We start from the raw sequence: 23,975 nt of genomic DNA on the forward strand, positions 1-23,975 counted from the left end.
CCCTGCTGATGGCTGATCGCTGGGCTTTGTCTTATGGCTGGGGCTGTGCAGGAGGTTGCTGGGCATCTGCACAAAGCCTGAGCGCTTACTACCTGTCATATCTGTCACATGGAGCTGGGTAGCGATCATCCCCCGATTCCTGCAGCTGCCAGACACGAGCAGATCGCTCACAAGTTGTGGCAGACAAGACAATAGCAGTACACGCCCAGCACACTCTTTAAAAAGTTGCTGCTCTCCTATGATGATATACATGGGGGAGTTACTTCTCCTGCACAATCCTGAGATTACAGCACACATAGATGTTAGTAAATCTGTCCAAATCCCATTTATCCTGCAATGATCAGGGGTGTGTAAGGAGGAGAAGACTTCCTATAACAATAGTACATGATCTGATCATCATGGTTTGGGTGTCTTCTGTAGGGTGCAGAGCCAGGCACCATCCCAGGGTGCCAATGTTGGTATTATCTATAGGACCTGCAAGCCAAGGCAATGTTGTAGCATATATTAGATATGGAATGTATTTTATTGGCAGTGCAAAGTATTGATTTCATGAAGTCCTCTCTGGTGTTGACCTGGGGCAGTTGTCCTTGCTGAGCAATTATGGAATATGTTTAAGCAGACAGATTGGTATGTGATGTTGTAACATGATCACGGATTGACATGCTGCCAAGAAGTTGTTCTAAGTAAAAAAATGCTATTGTTTTATCTCTACACTATATTGGTTTCTTATAGTTTCTTTGTAGATTACAGGTAATATATTTATAAACTTTCTTGGCATATAATAAGCAAAATGGTCTGTATGTTATGGATTTATGTTTGGATTACAGATAAGCAAATGCTGGTTCACATGGATTTAGAACATTTATATTTTTAAGGGGGTCTCTGGGTTTTTATACAATGCCTGGACAAAAAAAAATCCCACACGCCTTTATTTTTGATTCTGGCAAGCATTCACCATGGTATCACGTTGATGAGATTGTACAATGTCACATTTGTTTATGTGCAGAGTTGCATTAATTATTCACCAGGATCTTGTATGGATGATGGAAGTGTTGGACCAGTAAAGTCTTTTCCAAAGATTCCCAATGGGATTTGGATTCTGTGGTGGCCAATCCATGTGTGAAAAGGATGTCTTATGATCCCTGAACTCCACTTTCACTATTTAAGCACAAACAATCTCCTGGTATTGTCATCTTGGAAAATGCCCATGCCACCGGGAAGAAAAAATATATTGATAGATAAACCTGGTCATTCTGTATATTCAGGTCGTCAGCTCATTTATTTGGGGCTTATAACATTGTTGAACCTGGACCTGATCAGCTCAAGCAACCCCAGATCACAGCACTGCTCCCACAGGCACCACAGATTACAACACTGCCCTCACAGCCACCCAGATCATAAAACTGTACCCACAGTCACCCAAATCATAAAACTGCACCCACAGTCACCCCATACCACAACACTGCCCCCACAGGCACCCCAGATCACAACACTGCCCCCTCAGGCACCCTAGATCACAACACTGCCCCCACAGTCACCCCAGATCATAAAACTGCACCCACCGTCACCCAGATAATACAATTGCACCCACAAGCTTGGAGAGCTTTTTCCCCAGGCACTGTATATGTATAATGTTACTTTGGAGCCCACCTTGAGATATGGAAATCATGATAAACTGTCTGGGGTCTCCTTAACAAGGATCTTTCACTGCCACTTAAAACATTTGTCTGGACTTTAAAACTTTAGTTATAGGCAGAAAAATGAACCAGATTCTGGAAGTTTCCCCCAAAAAAGGCAGATAGTGTGCAATGAACTAGTCACTATTGTCTGTAGTGCTCCTTCAGTAGATTTTTCCACTGTTAGTTACCTTGCCTTGATCTGCACTGTGTGGAGATGACCATCTTGGATAAGGCTTACATGTCAGAGCATCCGGCAAGGAGAACATTGAGCAGCACAATAGTGACATCTTCTACTGCAGATCTACTGATGAAGCTGTAGGCACAGGAGTGCCTAGGCACACCCACATACCGTGAAATGCACTGCTATTTTCCAGGAGGAATCCAATGCAAAATACACATTTGCAGGGCACTACTTTGGCAAAAAACACATTTCTAAATGATCACTGTAACTTAACATACACTTTTTGTGTTTAGATCAAATTGACATGATTGTGTCATCTCTGAGCTGTCATTTCAGTCCTAGAATTAAATGCTGACATTGAATGATGGCTGAATAGAAAGAGAGAGTAGTGTGTATGAATGGAAAGGGGGCATCTACGACTGAGAAAGAATATGTTCCCTTCCTTGTCATACAGGACCCGCATAAAGCTGTGTTAATTATAGGAGTGCATGGTAAAACAACCCTCATATTTATATATCACCGTTGTATTTTACTCTTTGCTGGAATTTAGCTTTAAAACTTTTCTCACCCACATGGCCAATCTTTTCTGTACTAAGGAGAAACTAGTAACCTGAATCCAAAACTTTATGAGTGTCAGACTCCTGGTCCCCCTGCTGCACTCAGCGGGTTGATTCACCTGCTCCTACATCAATACTGTGCACTATAACGATACAGGGACCTGCAGAAGAACCTAATGCAGATGTCAGATTTATTTACACACATACATTTTTTACTTCTTTTATTTTATTTTCTGAAAAAAAATCCTATACAATCTATTTGAAATCGTTCTGTCTGCACAGGTGTATATATATATATATATATATATATATATATAACAATAGTATATACCATTTTTTGGCCCTGGGTAGCAGGTGATAGTGTCTGTACAAATCAGGGTTCTCCTTTGTTTGAGAAACTCAACTCATCTTGACATTTGCATAACACCTCTGTGTTTTTTAAGATGGTTTTGCTGCTGGTGGTGTGAGATGTAATTTCCAGGACTAGCAAACAATGTATCCTGCCCTCCCTGGACTCTCTTTTTAATTATACTTAGGAGTTGTTTGACAAGTATGTGTTGGTGAGAGGAAATCTCACCTGAGGGGACACAGCATAGTCTTGCTTGTGTAATATTGTGTATGTTAATTGCAATTATTTTCAGTGTGTGAATGTACAAAGATAGTTTCAGTGGTGATGGTAGTGATAGTGAGAAATCCCTATCATAGATCATATTAAATTTGTCATAACTTGCTAGCTAAACCAGGGGATGTTCATTTTTAAACCAGTGAAAAGAACAGTTAAAGAGGACTTCTGTAGAGTTACTGTATTTTACACATGTATTTTTGTCTTATTATCAGACCCTAAAATGTATCTAGCTGTATTTAATACCTGGTGACAACCTTAACCTAGAGCAGCTTTTCTCAACCATTAACACAGTCGGGAACCCTTGAACTCATTTTCAGACCTCAGGTGAACCATTATCGATATTTATGATATGCCCAATTCATGGTAATTTAAACTTGTGGTCAGTGAGATGAATGGCTCTGACATTGTTGATCAGCGAGATGAATGCCAAGCCTATTGATTTCGGAATGGATCATTGGTGTCGGTGATACATTACCTAAAAGGCACTGATTGCTCATTGCTCAAGGAAGCAAGCTCTGGGGCAACCCTGGTTACGAAACTGCTCTAGAGTGTTTTTGTACATATTTTCTATTTTGATTTTTTTATATTATGAAATGTCTTTTGTTGTCAGGTATATGTAATTTGTTCTGTTTTGTGTCCATCCAACAGGTGGAGTTGTAGTCTCCTTTTACATATTCTACTATTGTAACTTTCAGCTGTTCTATAAAAAGTCTATCAAATCATCCATTCATCTAGAACAATGGCATCCCATTAAAAAGGTTTCCTGCTTGCATTTACAGCTCTTGCCAAGTCCAAGTTGATGAAGTTTTTAGAAAAGCTGTTTGAAGCTTCTATTATGTTTTGTAGTTTTTGGTAAAGCAGCTCTCACTATCACAGCACTAAAAAGTAAAGCTCAGCTGTAAAATACCTTGGTACTGACTATCACCAGTCCACACTGACTGGCCTCTTCTCTACTGCCCAACACCCTGGAATACTGACAGGTCTTTGGTGCTATCCCATACACTGCAGGCCTCATAGAATTGCACTAGGGGGGTGATGTTAGTGGTAAGACCAGTTCTGAAATGGCTGCATAGGACATGTTTAGGGAACCAGAAGGAAGCCCTGGCAGCTGTGGGAATGGGGAGTATGGTTTTACTTTTAATTTATCTAGACAAAATTGGCTATTAACCTTGCAGTAGAGAGGGAGACTTACTACAAGAATAAAATACATTTTGCTTTAACTTTTAGAATGGTTACCATAATAATTAAAGGGCTATCAGCCCTTTATATAGTAAACTTGTTATAGTCCCAGCATGTGGCCTTTGGTTTGTTTGCGTTTTTATCTAATTTACAAAGTTTTTTTTTTTCTGCTGAAGATAGGGTTGGTTGATTAGCTTTGGACACATGGTTCTTTATCAAATGTGCACAGTATTGTATTTTATTCTCTCCAAACCTTTAAAATGACTGCTATGGAGCTGCTTATAACAAAGCGCTAGTATTACTGAATGTTGGTCCTTAGTAAATTATAGTACCTACCTTTTAGAAACATGAAACGTAGAAACCCCTGAGATGAGATGGATTACCTTTTATCCTATACACCTGTAAAGCTAGAACTAGACAAGGGTGTCATGCTGGCCTGTTGTTACCTAAGAGTGACTTTCTCTTAGTGTGAGTTTTAGGTTTCTCCCTAGGCTAAAGTGTGTTGATGGGACTAATAACATCTTAGATTACATTAACCATTTCCTGTTTCACAGATCCCGTCACTAGGAAACCTACCAAGCTTAAACTGTTTATATAAAATAGTTTAAAAAGGTCAAGTCCTTTTTTATTGGATGTAGTAAGCATTTGTGTTTTTGTTGACATTGTGTCACTTTTCCACACAGCTGTTTATTTAAATGCAAATTTGGCATAACAGCAGCATGTAAAAGGCATTGTGTACACTCTGTCTTCAGGCAGCCACGGTTTTGGGCCTTGCAGGAACAAAGACCTTCACATAATCCAGTCATAAATTAACTGGTGTTTGGAATTGCTGCCACCTTGCTAAATTTGATTAGTAATTTCTCTAGGGTTTTTTTTACAGATGAGACCCCCATTGTTATGTCCCACAAGGGACTTTCTGTCCACAGCAGCCAAAATGAATAGAGGCACCTATTATTTTATGTCTGTCTCTTCTTCTACCCCAGTGTATGAGAAATTCATTAAATCCATAGCTTAATAGAACAGACAGCAAGCACAGGATCGGTGTAGGTGTGATTGCATCATGATTTAAAACATGAAAAATTATCTATTTTTTGTACTTCACACTTTAAATCCTGCCTGTTGATGGATATTGTATATATCTTGTGTTTGTAAGAAATCTGAAAGGGACCCACTCTTGTATGTTTGGTTGGTTGTACAAGCTTATAGTAGCTGAAAATTATAATGTATATCACACATTTTTACATATGGTAGATGGTATGTAGGTTTATGTTTTTAAATTTCCTTTGCTTTATTTTATTACCATGTATGTGATCTGTTGGCTAGTGGTTCCCTTTGTTAAGGCTCATGTATACAAACATTTTCTTGTGCACCCATTTTTTTGATCATTTTGCTGCAGGTTGGTATTCTGTAAAAGCCAAATAATTGTCATACTGCCCTCTCTTTATCATACTTACACACTTACAATATCATTTATTTTATGCATTCTGGGTGACCTCCCTATTGTTGGTTATGAGCCAGTACACTGATAAGCCAAAACATTGAAACCACCGTCCTAATATTGTGTAGGTCCACCTAGTGCTGCAAGAACAGATTGGGGAATGGATTCTACAAGATCTCTGAGTTTTTGGCCTGATTTATTAACGCTCCCAAGGCTGGAGAGGATACACTTTTATCAAGAAAGCTGGGTAATCCAGCAAACTTGGAATTGATTTCTTCAAAGTCATTTGCTAGCAAAAGTTTTGAATCCTAGACCAAATCCATTTCAGGTTTGCTGATGAAAGTATATCATCTCCAGCCTTGAAGAGCTTTAATAAATCAGGCCCTCTGTCTCTTCCGCCAAGATGTTAGCATCAGATCCTTCCATCTAATGCCCCTCCTTATTTACATAGTGCTTTCTGGTGCCATTTCTTCCTTAAAAAATGATCAGTATACACCTGGCCTTCTTTCATTGCATCATGGTCCAGGTTCTGACACTCAGGTTCCCTACGTAGACACTTTTCTTGTAGAATCACCATGGGCACATCCCCATACACAGCAAGCTGTGATGCACTGTGTTTCCTGACTACTTGATCAAGCATGCTCAGCATTTTTGCACCAATTTGTGCTTTAGTATAGTAGTTCTGTGGTATTGGACCAGACAAGCTAGCTTCCTATTTATGATTTCCTAGGTTCATTGTTTAGGTTTAGACATCCATAACCCTTTCACAAGCTCACTAGTTGTCTTTCGTGTAACTGCTTTTGGTAGGTACTAGCCAATCCATCCCAGGAATACTTAACAAGAGCCCCAAGCTAAAGGCTTAAAATGTAATTTATAAGCCTTGGTAAACCTGTCAGTAACACATCTTCCTGTCCTACGGAGACACCCCCCTCCCTTACTCATTTATTAACTATTATGTCCACCTACACAACCTATGTATACAGTCAGGTACAACCTACATAACAGTTGATAGATCTATAGAAAATGTTACAATTAGATTTAAACATGTTTGGTCACAAATGTTTGAAGATGTTGTTAGAGTTTTTCTTTACTTCAATGGCAAGGTTAGGCTTTTCAGTACAGCCATTCCAATTCCTTCTTGGAAAACAATTTCAGATTTAAGTTTGATAATTTAGTGCAACCTAATCCTATTTGTGAGAAAAGTACCTGCAAGCACAAGACTGCCTTCTTAACAAACAAAAGCTATTCAATAATACAGTAGGACCATTATCCAAACTTTAAATGTTGTAATCATGTTTACATTTGTACACAATGTGCAGTTTCCATAGACACAAATAGGGCACATCCCTCAAAACAGCCAGCTGCAAATACTTTTGGTAACCACTCAAAAAATATGGCATCACCCTTGTATAGACTGCTAAGCACATTCTTTTCTAAGCTGTTATGTAACGGTAAAGATTTAACAATGTATTTATTAACCCAGAATTGCTGGCATAGGACCAATGCCTCAGGCTGTGGTGCTATTGTGAGTGGGTTGTAGGCTGTCACTGGTTTATCTTAAAGTAGATGGGCTGGTGTGACTGCCTGTAAGAGCAGATTGGGTGACTTGTCTGACAAATCTACTTACCCATCAGGATAAGTGTACTTATAACACCCGTTGACTGCAACAAAAAGTTTGTTCTTAAGTTTAAATAAACCCAGAAATGACATATATTTCCATTTAGCAGTTCTTAAGGCTATGTTCACACTAGTGGTGGGGTTGTAGTACAGTTAGCGTTTTCTCATGGCTCTTCTTTGGATGGGATGCTACGTGTAGTGTCTTCTACTGGCAGCCCAAACAGAATAAATAAAGATGGCAGTGAGCAGTTCTATACCTCCCTCCCGCTACCTGCTGTCAATGTGTAAATGCTGGTTCTTTAGGAACCAGCACAGTAGTGTAAGCCACCAGGATCTTCATGTGAACTGGTGTTCTGGATGCAATTTTGAACATAGCCTAAATGTGGTGTTTGCAATCAGTTGGTTTGTTTTTCACACTAAGCACATTTTTAGCAAGTACGGAAAACAACTGGGATCTCGCTAGAAGTTCAGTGTCCATATCACATTCTGTGAGCTGACCAAGAAGCATAAAACAATATTATATAGTTTGTATGAAAACCTTTAACTTCAACAATAAATATGTCATGTTATGTGTCATGTCATATCTAATTTGGTACAAGGTAGATTGTTTAGGTAAGCTCCCACATTTCATTGCTTTGGTTCATGTATAGAATATTATACATAGAGGTAAGGTTTACTTGTGAAAAAGGTTTGCAAGTGACATATAGTAGCAAAAATAATAGCTTAGGTTACAAAACAAGTGAAATTTGGTCGGATCGGATTGCAATTCCGTTACACAAAGAACAGATCTTCATACTTACTATATTAACTGTCATACTGCTTCAATATAGAACCTTCACAACCTTTACATGGTTTTAGAAGCATATTAAATTTTACAATAGCATCCAGACATCGTATATCACATGGCAATATTATCCCTGAGGAAGCCTGTTTAGGTGAAACGCGTTTGAAATTACTGAGATGACAGTGACTACCTACTGGATATCTTTGTACTAGTGAAACATGCTATAGTCTCTACGATTTATTATAATGCCGAGCTGACCAAATTACACTTGTTTTGTAACTTAAGATATTTTTTTTTGCTACTAATTTTTACTTTTTTACAAGACAATTAAGAAAAAAAATAGGGGTTTAAGGTAAACAGGAACAAGGAAGGAATTTTGAAAACAAGACTTAAAGAGGAACTAAACTAAAACCTGCCAAAAAAAAATACACTTACCTTCAATCCTGCAGGGCAGTCCCATTTATCCAGTGGTGACTTGCATCAGGTCCCGCGTCATCTCGGCATCCATCCCGGAGCCGGCGCTCTGGGTGCCGCCATCTTCTACTTCAGGCGAGATCGGGTGACGTAGGATGGGGAAAAAAACTTGCTGATCTCACTGGGCATGCGTGAAATCGGCAAATTTTTCTCTTTGCGCAAAAAGGCTCCTCCTGTGCATGCCAGAGATGGTCAGGCATGCGCAGAAGGAGCACCCAAGAGCCTCCCAGGATGCGTGACGTAGGTATCCTAGGAGGCAAAATTAAGGGGCGGTGCTGCACCTTTTTTTTTTTTAAAAACAACAAAATTTTAACTTAACATGAAAGGGTTGTCTACCCTTTTATGTAAAGTGAAATTTCTGAGTTTAGGTACGCTTTAACATGAAAACATTCACACTGGCGAGGACCACAATGTTATTCTAATATTTTAAGTGGTAGGATTAAGGATCTATGTTGGCATATAGTTTCTGTAATCTATCTGGGTCCCTGTGTTGTCTACAGCGTTTCCTTTAACCCTGGCGCTATCTGCGCTAGGTTACGCCCATCTTGTTACAGGCAGCAGTCTGGCATCAGCAAGGTTAATAGAGTTTGATGTTTATAGACAGAAGCCAGTGTGAAGTGTGGATGAACTGTAGAGTGTTTCTTTTATCCCTGCTCTGTTTTGTACAGCTGAGTGTTATTGACATTCTGTACCCACTATACTGGTATTGAGTCTGGTTTGTTGTCTGATAAATCCATTAGCTGAGATGCAGGACTGCCGAGTAAATAAGGCTGTCCTAATTTCTTCTGACATTTACTTCCCCACTGACTCATACAACCTGATGTACAACTACTTCACTTCAAAGGTGAGGCCTTCAGTCCGATGCCGCAAATCATACATCAGCATTGACAGGGTCTCACTTGGAATAAAGCAGGAACGCTTTTATTTAACATTTAAGACATTGTAGTTTCACTGGGGACAATCTTGATTAAGATTTAAAGATAGAAATTTGCAAATAAAAAGCCTGTTAAAATATTATCTGCCATTTACAAAATTACTTAAGACTGAATGAAGTTAATTATTGAAAGTATTTAGCATATCAATGGCCAAAACTTTTAGACAAATGTGTAAAACTTTTGAGCATTTTTTTGAATGACACTTTATTTTGAATTGTTGTATCTCAGGTTTCATACATATATTTGCTATTTAGTTTTCAGTTAACATAGGGAGCAGTGTTAACTATGTCTGATAGGGATGCATTCACATGTTACTCCTTCATGTGTTTAGCACATATTTAAAATTCATGTCGAGTTTTCTGAATAGACATTTTTTTGATTTCTTATCTTCACATTTTAGTGCACTGCACATTGTTGAAATCACACTTCAAAATAGTCAGGAGAGCTGCTCAAATTCCACCTATAATTTAGCAGCACTTGTAGGTGCTGCTGTTGGTGGTGCATGCCAACCACTCCTCTATGTTGCCAGAATCAAGTCTGAGCAAAAATGGATCATGGGTGAAGAGCTGTTTTCAAACAGTCAGAGACTCCACTTCTCACCTGTTCACCCCTTGTCTACCTCTCACTTTTCACTATTGATCACCTTTGCACATCTCCTCCACCACTGATCACCTCTGCACCCCCTTTCTCTGACACGCACCCCACTTATAATTTGTGCACCTCTCTGTACCCCTATCCCCCCCAATGGATATTGTACCACCTGCAACACTCCTCAACTGCAACTCCAACTGTCCTCAACTGATCACTCCTGAAACCACCTCTCCACCACTAATTGCCTTTGTACCGCCCCCCCCCCCCCCCCCCCCCCGAAAGCTCACTTCCACCACTGATCGCCTCTGAACACTCATTCCACTTTGGTAGATAACATATGTATTTTTATGGTGTATGTCAATTGAATGGCTTGGATAATTTTCAGGCAAATAAGTCTGAAGAACTCACATCTCATTTTTATTATCAGTACATATTATTCTAATGGAAGTAATATTGTTCCCGAAGCTCATTTTGTATGGTTACCTTAGCGTATGTAATTAAAACAAATGATAAACCCACCTAAATGTATTTGAAGAATTTATCTTTGGGAATATTATGTTTTGATTACTTACATTGAATTACACACATCTTTTTCTTTTACCACGGTCAGCCTGTCAAAAGATCTATGTTTTTTTTTTTTAGCAGCCCGCAGCCTCCTGGGAAACGTGAAGTATGTATGCCAGTAGGCTACTGGTTGCCCGTTCAGTAGTTTCTGCCGCCCTTTTACATAATATGGAAAATTTAATGATATTTTCACTTTAAGTGGACTTATCAAGCATTACGTTTTTAGCAAATCAGCTATGCACTAATGTCTAATATGTTCCTTTTTTAAAATAGGACTTCTGTTGTTTAACTATTACACATTTGTCTTGTCTGCACTGGAATTGTATAATTTTTAGGCCATAAAATAACATATGCTTGGACCAGGATTTATTGGGACCATAAGCACAGCATAGTAAGTTTACATTACATTTTAATTCTGAAAGGTTGAGAGATATAGCGTTTGTCCACCTTTCCTTAGATAAATGTTATTAGACTGCTTGTCAATGCTAGTACACTTCAAAATACATTCATCTGGAAAAATAGTCTGGTACAGTGGTTTTTGTTTTAGCGTTATATCTGTCTATATTGGCTGGTAAAAGGTCATGTTTTCCACCTCTCTTTACACATTGGTGTTTGACACTTCCACTGCACCCAAAAGGTGAAATTATCTGCTTCTATTAAACTGTTCTTGGTGGGAAAGCTGTTCTTTTACCAGAAAGGCAAGAAACTATACACTGTTGCTGCACACCAAAGAGCAGATTTGGGAAATAATTGAGCAACGCTAAAAAAAGAATTAAAATTGGTTGTTGTGATTACCAATGTAATTGGGACTTTGAGTTCTCAGGTAGCCTTCAAGGCAATTATGGAGCACATAGGGTCCTTCCAACCAGTGTGGCTGATCAGAGGTCCGGGAGTCTGAGACCTGTCGTGTAACTACAAATATAGGACTATCAGATAATTACCTTTATATTGTAAACTACTACACCTTTGATTTGGTATTTTGTTTAACCAATTATGCCATTCACACATAAATTACAATATAACATCCTATTTCTACTTCATGTGCTGCATGCCAGTTTATTGGACAATGAATGGGCATCTTAGCATCTCACAGCTGATGTATAGTCAACTAAGCAGGCAGGCCAATGTGCCTGGCTTGGATGTGGTATGTAGATAATGGATTCTGAGATGCACCACATTTATAAATATATTAAGATGTCCCTATTATCTGTCAATAATAAAAAAAAAATTACAGCTGGAAGGATGTCGATCCCTCCACAATCTCGCATGAGCAGCAGGGTCTTTCCTGAAATGTAAAAATAAAGGCATGCGCAGGTGAGTTTTTTTTTTTAGCTGCCTGCAGCCTCCTGGGACACGTGACGTATGTATCCCAGGAGGCTGCTGGTTTTACTTTCAGTCTCTTCTGCCGCCCTTTTACATAATGTGGAAAATTTGATGATAGGTCCACTTTAAGTGTACATTTTCAATGTTTGTATTTCAGTATTATTATTTTTTAATAATAATAATATTATTCTCTTTTAAATAAAGTGTCATATTATGCAATGTCTTCATAAATTCTTTAGCATCTAGTACAACACATGCTCTTTTGTTACAATAATTACAAGTTAAATTTAGCATATTAGAGTTGTAAAGATGTAAAATCAAGGCCCACTCATTTTCAGTAATACATTATTTTACATGAATCACTAACTTATTCCTGGAAATCAGTACAACTAAAGAGGAACTGCACTGTAATGAAGCTACTGTATTAGAAAATATTTGTCAGTATAATTTTAGAGGAGAAGTCTCGGCAGAATGCAACATTTTGTAATACATGTTGTGTATAGCTGTTTATCAGCACCAGATTTTAGTTTTGATTTTAGTTTGTTTTAGCCTAAAACTATTCCAAAGGCTAATGGTTACCAATACCTTTGTAATGTGTGCAATAATTGTAGCTAGTTGGTTCATAAAATTTAGTTAATGTTATTCATGCCCATGTGTCATATATGCATTATGCAAATCTTTGCAAAATTAACACTTTCAGAACGTTTTTAGTTTGTGAACTAAAAAAGGGAGCAAGTTTTAAAAAAAGTTCATCATTAAAAAAAAAAAAAAACCTCTTTCTCATCTATCATTGTCACCAAAACTGTAATCAGTATTGTTACTGCAGTCTCAATGATGGGTGCCCCCCTTTCCTGGTCCCCAGGCGGGTTGCTGTGGGAAAGAAGAGGGTAAATAATGCTTCCTTATACACAGAAGTGGGATTGTTACTAAATAGCAACAGGAATGGTCAAGGAAAGTATGGACACCAAAATGTGCTTAACACAGGTTGGAGATGTAGAGAGTGACGAGCGCTCACTGGACAGTCTCCCATTTGGTGTTGTGAGCTGCTGTTGTCTAAAATCAGTGCCAATTCCTTTTTACCAGTTCCTTGGCAGGCTAATGATTGTGTGTGATTTTGCAGAGCTGCTTTTTATCAGATGTATCACCACCTAATGGTGGTGCATTTACTGTATAGGGGCATCAGCTGCGACAAAAATGGTTATTCTAAATGGTGGGTGGCATGCTAAAACTGGTGGTACATGAAGGCATCTTTAGGCAGACCTTACAACAATGTTTATACACCTTCCTTCAAATATTGAAGAATAATCACTATGTTATAGAGCACATACAAAACCTGTAAAATAACAGTTACTTCAATATTCATGATACTTTTGGTGAATATGCCAAAATCACTAAATGAGAGCTGGTGATTTGCCAGTTGTTGATTCCCCTGCATGCTTACTTACAAACCTATTTGATCTAATAAGAAATATTCAATTCAGGAACCCAAGCAGCAATTAATAATGAATTACATCATTATACACAGGTGAGATATCTCTGGATAGATGTTTTCAGATAAACCTGAAAATGAGGGAATCTGTTTCGGAAAACCAGTTAACAGGTTTAAAAACAGGTTATTCACCTGTTTAAGTCCTTGATTTCAGTAGTAAGTCAGAATGTCCTGATACTACTGTTGGCACTGTGTATACTTTTGTACTACTTTCTTTAACAACATGCTTTTAAATGCTTAAAGAGATCATGTCACCAGTTCAAGAAATGCACATAAAACCACAGAAATATAAAGTATTTTAAGTGCATAGTTTTTACTTTCCATAAATTATTTTTAGTTACTTGGAATGTGCCTCTTGTTAGAAAATTTGGCTACTCCAGGAGTCAATTCCCTAGCACGTCTGCTCTCTTCTTGCTCAGTTTAGTCTTTTATTTTTCATGAGTGGTCGAAATAGTCTCTGTGTTGGTCCAGCTTCTCCAATTTTATAACACAGCTACTGGGAGGGAGACAAAGGGGAATACTACAAGTCATTTATTAATACTTGTATTTGAGTGGCAGCTCTGAACACACTGGGGCATGGCTTTGTTGCCATGAGCAGTCTTAAGGCTTTTGGATGTCTACACTAGGGAGGCCTTTACAAATACAAACACATTAAATTCAGATTTTTTTTTAAAGAAATGAATGGTTGAGCAACATGGTCTGTTTAAGCCGTACTGTTGGTGGTGTGAGAAGCACAGAATACTTGGACATTATTTCAGACTGATCTTTTATTTTACTCTCCAGCAATAAAGGGCATGTAATTGTTTTTGCTGCTTTTACTACCCACCCCTTTTGGTCCCTACTTTATTGTCTATTGGGTACCCAATGATGATATAACTATCATGTATATGGTCCCGACCTGCACTAAGCTGGTACCTGATTTTATGCACCATGGTCAATGTTTTGCTGGCAGAAGAAACATACAAAGTATCTTCTAATGAAACCACCAATGTGTGCATGCTATGTTACCATGCACTGCTGTAATGTAACTTTATCATGCATTACCACAACATGCTGTTGTAAATAATAAAAGTCCAGGTGAAATAAAGGAAGAAAGAATAAAATATAAGAAACCAGTAAACATTGAACTGTCAGGAGGTTTAACATCTACCAATAATGTAGTTATCTGATGTTAGTGATAGTCATGTATCAAAAATGTGCTAAGAAGGGCAATTCTTGTTGCCTATAGTGACTAGTTTGCCTAAAATAAGGATCCTAATTTTCTTGAATTTAAGATTTTTATATATAAGCCCTTGCATGGTTTTGTAGTTCACCTGTATTGCCAACATTGTCAAATATCATCACCTTTCAGTGGTCATATTCCAAGAATAATCCCATTCTAATCCCTCCCCCCTTTTTTAATTTCCAAACTGATCATTTTCTGACCCTTATGTATACCCTTAGCGAGCTCCATCAAAATAGATTTTAATAATAATTTTTATACTTGCTGGAGATACAGTCAGGGGGATGAAATTGATTTGACACTAATGACTTTCCATTAGAGACGAAGCACTGAAGTGGCAGAAAGGACAGCACAGAATCACTTGCTTCTAAATAAGAATTCCTGGCAGGATGGGGGTTTCAAACCATTTACACTTTACCTCTGTAAACATATATCTTTTAAAGAAAACCTGTTCTAAAGTTATCTTATTGGAAATATTTAGGCCATCATTGGTAGACTAATATAGATGTTCTGGTTTATTAGTTGAATAATAGTTTTATTGACATGGTTTCATTGCCATTGACACTGATCCCTAACAACCTTGATCAAGCAAGTGGTAGAGTTGTGAATTGGCATCAAAGACAGGTGACTAGCAGCTGGTAAAAAAATAAAGTTATCAATGAAGCTCAATTATTTTTGTCTTGAAGGGATCATTCCTACAGCTGAATCTGATGGTATGTGCCACACAATAGCTGTGTATAGTTGTTTTTTCTTAGTGAAATATTTTGCAAACCCCATGTTCCTAAGCTTTGGTGGACTTTATGGATATATATTTATTTACGATGGTACCTTCCACATGTCATAAGGCAAAGACCATGTGTTAGAAATCTACTGGGCTTGTGTTTAAAGTCTTCTGACACAATTAAATTCAATTCAGTATTCTTATTAAAATATATGTAATGGGACCATAAATACCATACATTGAAATCATGATCAACAGAAACCTTGCTCAGAAAATCCGCCATGATCTTTGACTTCACTTGGCATTTATTAAAGCAAATACTTAAAGTGCATTTTCATTAAGTGTATGCAGGTTTTTAAGTAAAAGTTTTAATCCACTGCATTTAGTTACTGAAGGTAATTTAACGGTTCAGTTCCCCCTTCAGAAGATTTAAAGAAAGGTTTGAGATTGAAACATTCTCTTTAATCTATTAAAAGATATTTTTCTATAGGCAGGTCATTTTTTTTTATAAAAAAGATTTATTTGCAGTACTTGACAGTCTGGAAATTGGGATTCAATCTCATCTACCAGTCAGTGCTGAGAAATCAAAATGACTTCTAAAGGGTCCCGGTCAAACATCAAGGGTTTTATCCTAAATGATCAACTTGAATTTATTCTTCCTTTGTCAGAGTCAGACTTTCCAGCTTAAGTCAGGAATGAGAGGTCATGTAAAATTTGTCAGTTGCTAGTTGTTTCTCAAGATATGTTGTATCATTTGAATAAAAGGTTCTAAAGGGAAGAGCTTGTTGTATGTGACCGCCATATTCATCATCTGATTCTCAAGCCTATCCTTTTTCATTCAGGGTTCCTCAAAAGGTTGATAAGGCTTATCTAAAATGAGTACCCACTGACACAAGAGACTTTATGGGAACATTCTTCCCACTGAGCACCAGTGCAATGTGACTGTTTTGCCAGTTATTGGTATTGTGAGGCAGTTTCATACCTAATGATTAAAGTGATTTTTTTTTACTGACCACCAATCTAAGGGGACCATTTTTTACTAACCACCAATCTCAAGATGTAGAATATTAACTGAATCAGTTTACTAAGTACAACAGCAACACTAAGGCTTTTGATGTCCTTTTAAAACTTTTAAGACAATTTTTTTAGGTTTTTTTTTTTTCCTGGAGAGGTCTATAGAGTAGTTATATGTCTTCCTTAAGGGCTTGTAAAGACCTTAAGGAATTCTTTAAATTGAATATGTTGCCAGGCCATGAAGGTTACGTTATTAAGCTTAATAGGAAGTAAGTAAATAAGCTCCCCTATCTCGACCTGTTAGCCTATTAGACTTGTGGTCAACTCTCAAACACTGAGTTTTAAGTATTTCCAGTAAAGAGAACTGTTAATGTTTCAATATACAAATATATTTTGGTTAGTAAAATTAGTTTATTCCTACCTCCATTACCCCTTATCACCCCTATCTCCTGTGGACTACAGATAGCTCTAATGCTCCAACCAAAAGCTTCTAACAAAATCCTAGGGGCCTTGAAAGGTCTCCATTTTCATTTTGAGTTAAATGTAAATAAAAATATAGAGCTGGTATTTCATATGTTTACAAAAATGGGTTTCTTGTCTAATGCAAGTAAGTAAATAGATTAATATCCTTTTCATCTATTGTTTTACAGCATTAATCTCTGCCAGCTGTTACTATCGTATTGATTATTCAATAAAATGTTTCAGACAGTCTGATATGAAAGCAAAATGTCAAGAAAGGCAGTTGCTGAATTACTGTGTTTATCTTTATTAGCATAATTTTACATTTTGTAAAAATTAATAGATAGTTGGTTTAGTTTTTGGGTGATAGATCAATATTAACTATAATGAAATTCACTGCAGTAATTAGTTGTTAGGGATTTTAGTCAATGCCTGTGGTAGGGACATAATACCAAACCATGTAAAGCACTGTGTCACTATAAAAACACATGATATGTTAATAATAATATTTATAATATATATTTTTACATGTGTTCTTGAGGGACTGCAGTTAATTAACTAAATACACTGTATAACTCTTATATATAATTTTGCTATTTCCTGCTAAAGGATTTGTTTCTTTGTACGAATGATTCTTTGATTTACACACATCTGCCACACTGCACAGCCAGGCAGGTGACATCCCTGTATCTTGGATCAGTAAATTGGCATTTAATTGGTGGTAGCTAAAAAGTGTTTATGATGTTTGGATATAAATGTTGGGGTATTTCCTAAATAGTAGAACTGAATAAGCAGCTTGGAGAGCAGCAAAGCATCTTCAACATCTTCACAAACATGTCCAGTTGAATGTGACTAATTACTGCTGGATATCAGTAAAAATATGTCTGATCTTTATTTCTTAAAACATCATTATTATACAACTGTCACATCATGTCTCTAGATTTAGCTCAGGAAAAATTTGTGAGGGTTATAATGAATTAAATCAATTAGGGTTTGGCCCTAACTTGGAGTTGGGTATGATGTTAGGAGCTGGAGTGTTCACAGCGAATGGCTTATTTACTAGTTGGTAGTAGTTAAGCTGCGTACACACCTGCAATTTTTCTCGTTGGAAAGGATCTTTCACGATCCTTTCCAACGAGAAAAGACTGCACGATGCATGAACGATGCTGTACATACAGCACCGTTCATGCTCTATGGAGAGGGGAGGGGGAGAGCGACGGAGCGGCACCCTGCTGCGCGCTCTCCCCTTCCCTTTCATTACGATCGGTCGTCGTCCATCGTCCATGGATCCGCCAGGACGGTCGTCGGACGATGGACGACGACCGACTGTACACACCGCAGATTTTCGCCCGATAATTGGCCGATACCGATTATCGGGCGAGAAAAATTTGCCGTGTGTACGCAGCTTTAGTCACATTCACACAATAAAGGCGTTACACCAGTCATCTGCCTGCTATCCCCAGTTTAAATGTATTTATACCCACCTAGGCAACATAATCACCTTGTTTCAAACACTAAGAAACTTGTCAAGAAAGATGTTTTTTCCAAGGCAGATTTTCCAAAACCGTGACCCAAGGGGGTGAAAAGCTGTGAAAACATCCTTTTAGTGAATACTACTAGCTATATTGTGATCTAATTAAATTAAAAAACTTCACTATTTCCCATTTTCTGTCTCTCCCTTCCGAATAAACTTTCACCAACTCGGAGCTGGTTTTCCAGCTTTACTTACCCATCCCCTAAGAAGTGAAGAATTAATTAAAAGTTTAACAGTTCTATAGTATGAAAATAAAAAATATCAAAGGCGCAAAATTATGAAATATTGTTTTATTAAGATGACAGATTAATATTGAGGACTTATTATTTGCTACTTGATCTGACATTATTTAAGGAACAGAATCCATTTTCTGCTTTTCATTTTTTTATGGAAAGGACATTAAGTATTATAAATTATCTGTATAGCACTCTGTCAGTGCCCAAGTGGCGTATAAAATGAATACGTTTCTAACAATTGATATTATTTTGAATGAAGGAAGAGATTGTATGGTACTGTGGGGATTACTTTTGAAGTGGATATTTCTTAATTGGAGCATTTGTTCAGACCTCTTAAAATAAGCTTTTTACATTTAACTTTTTAGCCATGCATAAAATCATTCAGTTACATGACTATGTACTTTTAATTGCTCCCTTTGAAGTGAAAGTTTTAATGGTTTGGTGGGCGAATGACAAAAAAGAAGGCTGAAGGCTTAAGATAAAAAAAAATAAGTGTAACTAATTATATTTTGTCTAAGTTTTATTGTACTGAACTTGAAAGCATTACATTTACTGGCAGTGCTGTCAAGTCAGTTGGAAAATGTGGGAGTGTTGGAAGGATTTTGTCTTGAATGCTGGTACAGTATGTCCTCACCTTGATGTTGAGGCCTAAAGATTTGTATAATTGGCTTGAAGAACCTGAGGTTGAGGAAAGAAAGGTTAGATGATAAATAAAGCATGGGGTCAATATGTTAATTTCTAGCAGCCAGCAAGCACCTTTGAGGCAGCTTGTGCAAAATAAAAGTCATAAGTTGGCAGATGTAATCTTCGTGGCACCATGTCTCCTTGGAATTGTGTAGCACTGAGAAAGGGGGTATTAAATTTCTACCATGATTCCCTATTTGAATGACCTTTAGGTGTATGTTTATAGAGTACTTACTGTGTGCTTTCTTTATTTGTCCTGATACCATTTTCAAAGAGCATCTTCCTTTGTAATCAGGCAGCTAATTGGTTTATATGTGATGGCTGAAACTATTTCAATTCAAGTGTGCATTTTTTTAACCTAGAAACAATTGTTTTATCTTGTCAAGCCGACATAGCTTTATATTTTTTGTTTAACATTTTTACAGTGGTGACCAAGGTTGTTCAGTGGTATCCAGCAATCGACTAAAATAAATGCTTTATATAGAGATTTAAAATATTTTTATTAAGTCTACTAAACCCTCACTGTATTTAGAAAGTATGATTTTTATTTAATTATAAATATGGTTTTATTTAAAAAAAACATTTTATTTTTGTCCCATTAATCCCATTTGATTTCTACAAATTTGTAGAAATCAAAACATCAGTTTTGTAGAAATAAGTAAATGCATTTTAACAAATATTTTTATATCTATCCAAAATCTATCTTTATATTTGGTTTCCATAATACCTTGCACAGTAATATGGGCAGCATTTTCTCTGGGTACTTTGGTTTCCTCCCATATCCCAAAAACATGCCGTTTGGTTAATTGGCATCCCCCCAAAATTGACCTTAGACTGTATTAAAGACATATGACTAAGGTAGGGACATTAGATTGTGAGCTCCTTTGAGGGACAGCTAGTGACATGACTATGGACTTTGTACAGCGCGGCGTAATATGAGGGCGCTATATAAATACGTTTTAATAATAAAAATATTATTATAGACTGCTGTCATCTAAACATGTTTTAGGCACCATGGGTGGGAATGGGAGGCGTCCCAGCAAGATTGCAGGGGAGAGATAGAAGGAGGAGTTCACCAGAATGGTGATGCTAATTAATTCATTCACTGAACAAGCTAATGAAATTGCAAAACAGCAGAAATACAACAAAGAATTCATAGAGAAGACTCATAGCATGTCTGTTATGTGATGAAAAGCCTACATGTATGCTATTTTTGTTTTTTAGGTTCAATTACACTTTAAGACCTCTTTCAGGCTTTTGTTAAACTGCAGAAGTTTACTGCACTCTTGATTGCCCGTCCAAAGGCTCCCATTGGATTATTTTGTGCACTTGTTTGTATGTGGTTGCTTTGCATTGCTGTGGGGTTTCAGCATGGTTCCCTGAAGTGACAGGTGGCTTCCAGCAGTCCAGTTGATTTTTTTCCTTTGGAAGAAGAACCACACCGCCATCACTAATGCAAGGGCAACACTTGCAAGCATACTGATAGTGGTGCAGTTTGTTGCTTCTGGGCACTTCAGCAGTTTGCAAAATGCCCTGGAGCAGATAACCACAGGGTTTTGTATCGTGAGTCTGAAAGAGCTTTTAGAGTTCTCTTATAAACATACCCATCAAAGTTTGGTTTGCTAGTCATGCTTCTTGGTTGTAATGTTAAAAGTAGAGGCTAACAGCTGTGCTTTCTCTTTTAGGAAATTTATTGTATTCTGTGCATTATTTGTCATGTATCATTTATTTGTAAAAAACAATAAAATGTATATTAAAGGAAAATGGATATAACATTTTTTTAATAATCTTTAATGGAAAAGTGTCTTAAAATTATAATCTCTCTGTAAAGCTGCGTACACACTTCCAATTTTTATCGTTCAAAATGAACGACGAACGAACGACGAACGATCGATTGGGCAAAAATCGTTCGTAAAAAAGTAACCAACGACGCCGACGAACGAGGAAAGTCGTTGGAAACGAACGACCGGACCGGCGGATCGGATTGGACGACGATCGTTGACCATCGTTCGTGTGTACGATCGTTCGTTGATCGTCCATGGGCTGAGCATGCGTGATGAACGAACGTTCGTTCACTTCCTGTCGTGCACGTCACTCCCTCTATCGCTCAAACGATCGTATCTATTGTGTGTACAATATCTACGAACGATCGTGTCGTTATCTGTATGTGCAGGATCGGTGCTATACGATTGTTCGTAGATATCGTGCAGGATCGTTCGTCGTTCGTTTAACAACGATAATAATTGGAAGTGTGTACGTAGCTTTATTTGTATCAAGCCTCATGTATGGAAAAAGAGCATTGTGAAAGTAATAATTAGATTAATCTAAGCTGAATTCATGCCATTGAGAAGAAAAGAATATGTTGAATGTAGTGCACTCAGAAGAGGATAAAAGTGTAGTTCCTCAACTTACTTGACTTTACTTTGGTTACTGTAGATGTCAACATTTAGTTACAATCTGACTTTTTAATGATCTTTATTTTTCCTACGGAAATATGCATAGACAGGTGACTACAGATTGCCCAAGCATGTTTGTCTGTGAACTAATTAGCCCTTCCTATGCTATGTGTGTTTCAATTTTTGAGAGATTTATGGAAAAATACAGGGCATACAACATTCTAGGCACTTTTTCCCATTATAGGGTGTATCACTTTAAACTGCAGCCTTAAGTTTCCATGATCACAAAGGTTGGTATACACCCTTCACCTCTTCTCAGTTTCAGGACTTGACAGCACAGGTAAAAGTATTAGATAATATGAGTCTAATAGCATTTTCCTGAGGCTATGTATGTGTGTGTCATTTGGGACGTCAGCAGAAATTTGTTGCTCTCTTGTTAAGCTTGCATACTGCATTTTCTCCAGAATTCTGTAATGTGATAATGCTTCTTCTTTTGGGGTTAGCAGTATTTCAATTTCATCTTTATATTTTGGGAATGTTTATTTTAAATAACCTGATTTCTGTGTAGACCATGTGTTGTCCTTTATTGTTTGGTCTACAGTAGGTTGTAGGTAATGTTTGTTAAATTGAATAAAGTTAATTTTATTCATGTCATTAGCAATGGAGGGTTTCATTTAGCTTTTATTTAAACCATCATTTAGCATTCTTCATCTCCATGCAATCTGAAATTTAGTTTACCAAGACTTGAAAGTGGGCTATATGTGGGGAGAAGGACTAACTATACACTGGAAAGAAAAGGCAGATAGGAGATTTCCATTTAGACAGGTTGTGCACAAAAAAGCATTTTGATAGAGAAAAGGCATTTTCTGAAGATCTGACTATCTGATCGCCAAGGTACAGCAGCAGGTGATCAAAAGCTTATTGTATAGCTCTTGACCAGTAGTTTGATAAACTGTCTGTAGTTCTTTTTATGAAGAGTCCCAAAGACATCTGCTTGTATTGCTTGACTTTAGGGGGGGGGGGGACAAACTGCTCATGCAGAATATAAAGCATTTGATGTTTTCATGATTAAATGTCTGATGGGAGGTTCCAAAGGTGATTTATAATGTACAGTTTAGACTTTAATCAAAGAGCATTCTAGTTACAATGGCAGAGTGCAGAATCAGCAGTTTAATGCACATTTACTGTTAATATTTTTTAACAAGATTGAAAGATGGGCTGATTAGACCCTTCTATCTGTCAGGCTTGCTGGTTTATTTTTTTATGTGTGTGAAGCAGCAAGGTAGACTATGTATTTATTTGTTAGTTTGTCACCTATTGGAATAAGCATTACATTCATTCTCAGGAACATTTCTGCACAATAATTGGCATTACCCATAAATCTAACATTGTTAACATTTCTTTCTTTGATTCTGCAATTTTAATGTGTAACTAATACATATGAATTGGCAGGGGTAGAGGACATTAGTGTCTATGGGTAGTTCTTAAACCACTTGTTAGAGAAAGCAATTTACTGTGAAATGTATAGTATAATTGGGCTACAATGAAGAAATCATCCATATAAGACTTAACTGGGCATTTCTGAAGGAGAATAAAAAGTGGAATTTAAGATATCATGTCTTCTAAGTTAGCAACGGATTTAGTAATCGTTTATCTAGTTGCAGGCTAGGAAGGAACTATATTGGTGTATATGTATCCCAATTAGGTAAAACAGATTTAGCAGGGGTTGTAGACGTGTCTAAACATTAGCTTTAAAAATTGCCTGATAGTAGTCAAAGCTGTAAATATCTGATCCAGCATGTATTTGGGAGCCCCATTTCTCTTTTAGTCATGCTAAAGTGAGTAGGAATTTGATTTGTCCAAAATTGTTGAGATATTTAAAGGTTTTTTTAAGATCGCCAAAGTCACAAAAGAGAGAACCCATCATGCTGGAAACACTGTCATAAAGCCCTTGTCATAATAGACAATCCTATGTAAAGCTTATCTAACAATGCCTATTTTTGGCTATTATGTGTTAATGATTTGCTAATTCACTGACCTGGGATGAATTTGAAGATCAGGAAAGTTAAAAATATTTATCTATATACCCACCCCAATCAGTAAGGTTGGACATATATGAAGGTCAGCTCTCAGGAATAAAGAATTTTGAGTAGGTAAGGTCAGGAATGTTGGCCCTCTGTTCTCTCTCAGGACAGATTTATTATTCATGCGACTGTGTGTGAACTAAAAAAAGTTTTTTATTTTTTGGACAGCATATTCAACCTGTAGTGTTT

General features: G+C 37.2%; 1 protein-coding gene across 1 annotated transcript in view; it reads left to right on the forward strand.

The window, feature by feature from the left end:
- EPB41L4A (erythrocyte membrane protein band 4.1 like 4A) overlaps positions 1-23,975 on the forward strand; it is a 130,291-nt gene that overhangs the window by 266 nt on the left and 106,050 nt on the right. The window lies entirely within an intron of this gene.

Source organism: Pyxicephalus adspersus, chromosome 6, assembly GCF_032062135.1.
Source record: "Pyxicephalus adspersus chromosome 6, UCB_Pads_2.0, whole genome shotgun sequence".
NCBI lineage: Eukaryota > Metazoa > Chordata > Amphibia > Anura > Pyxicephalidae > Pyxicephalus > Pyxicephalus adspersus.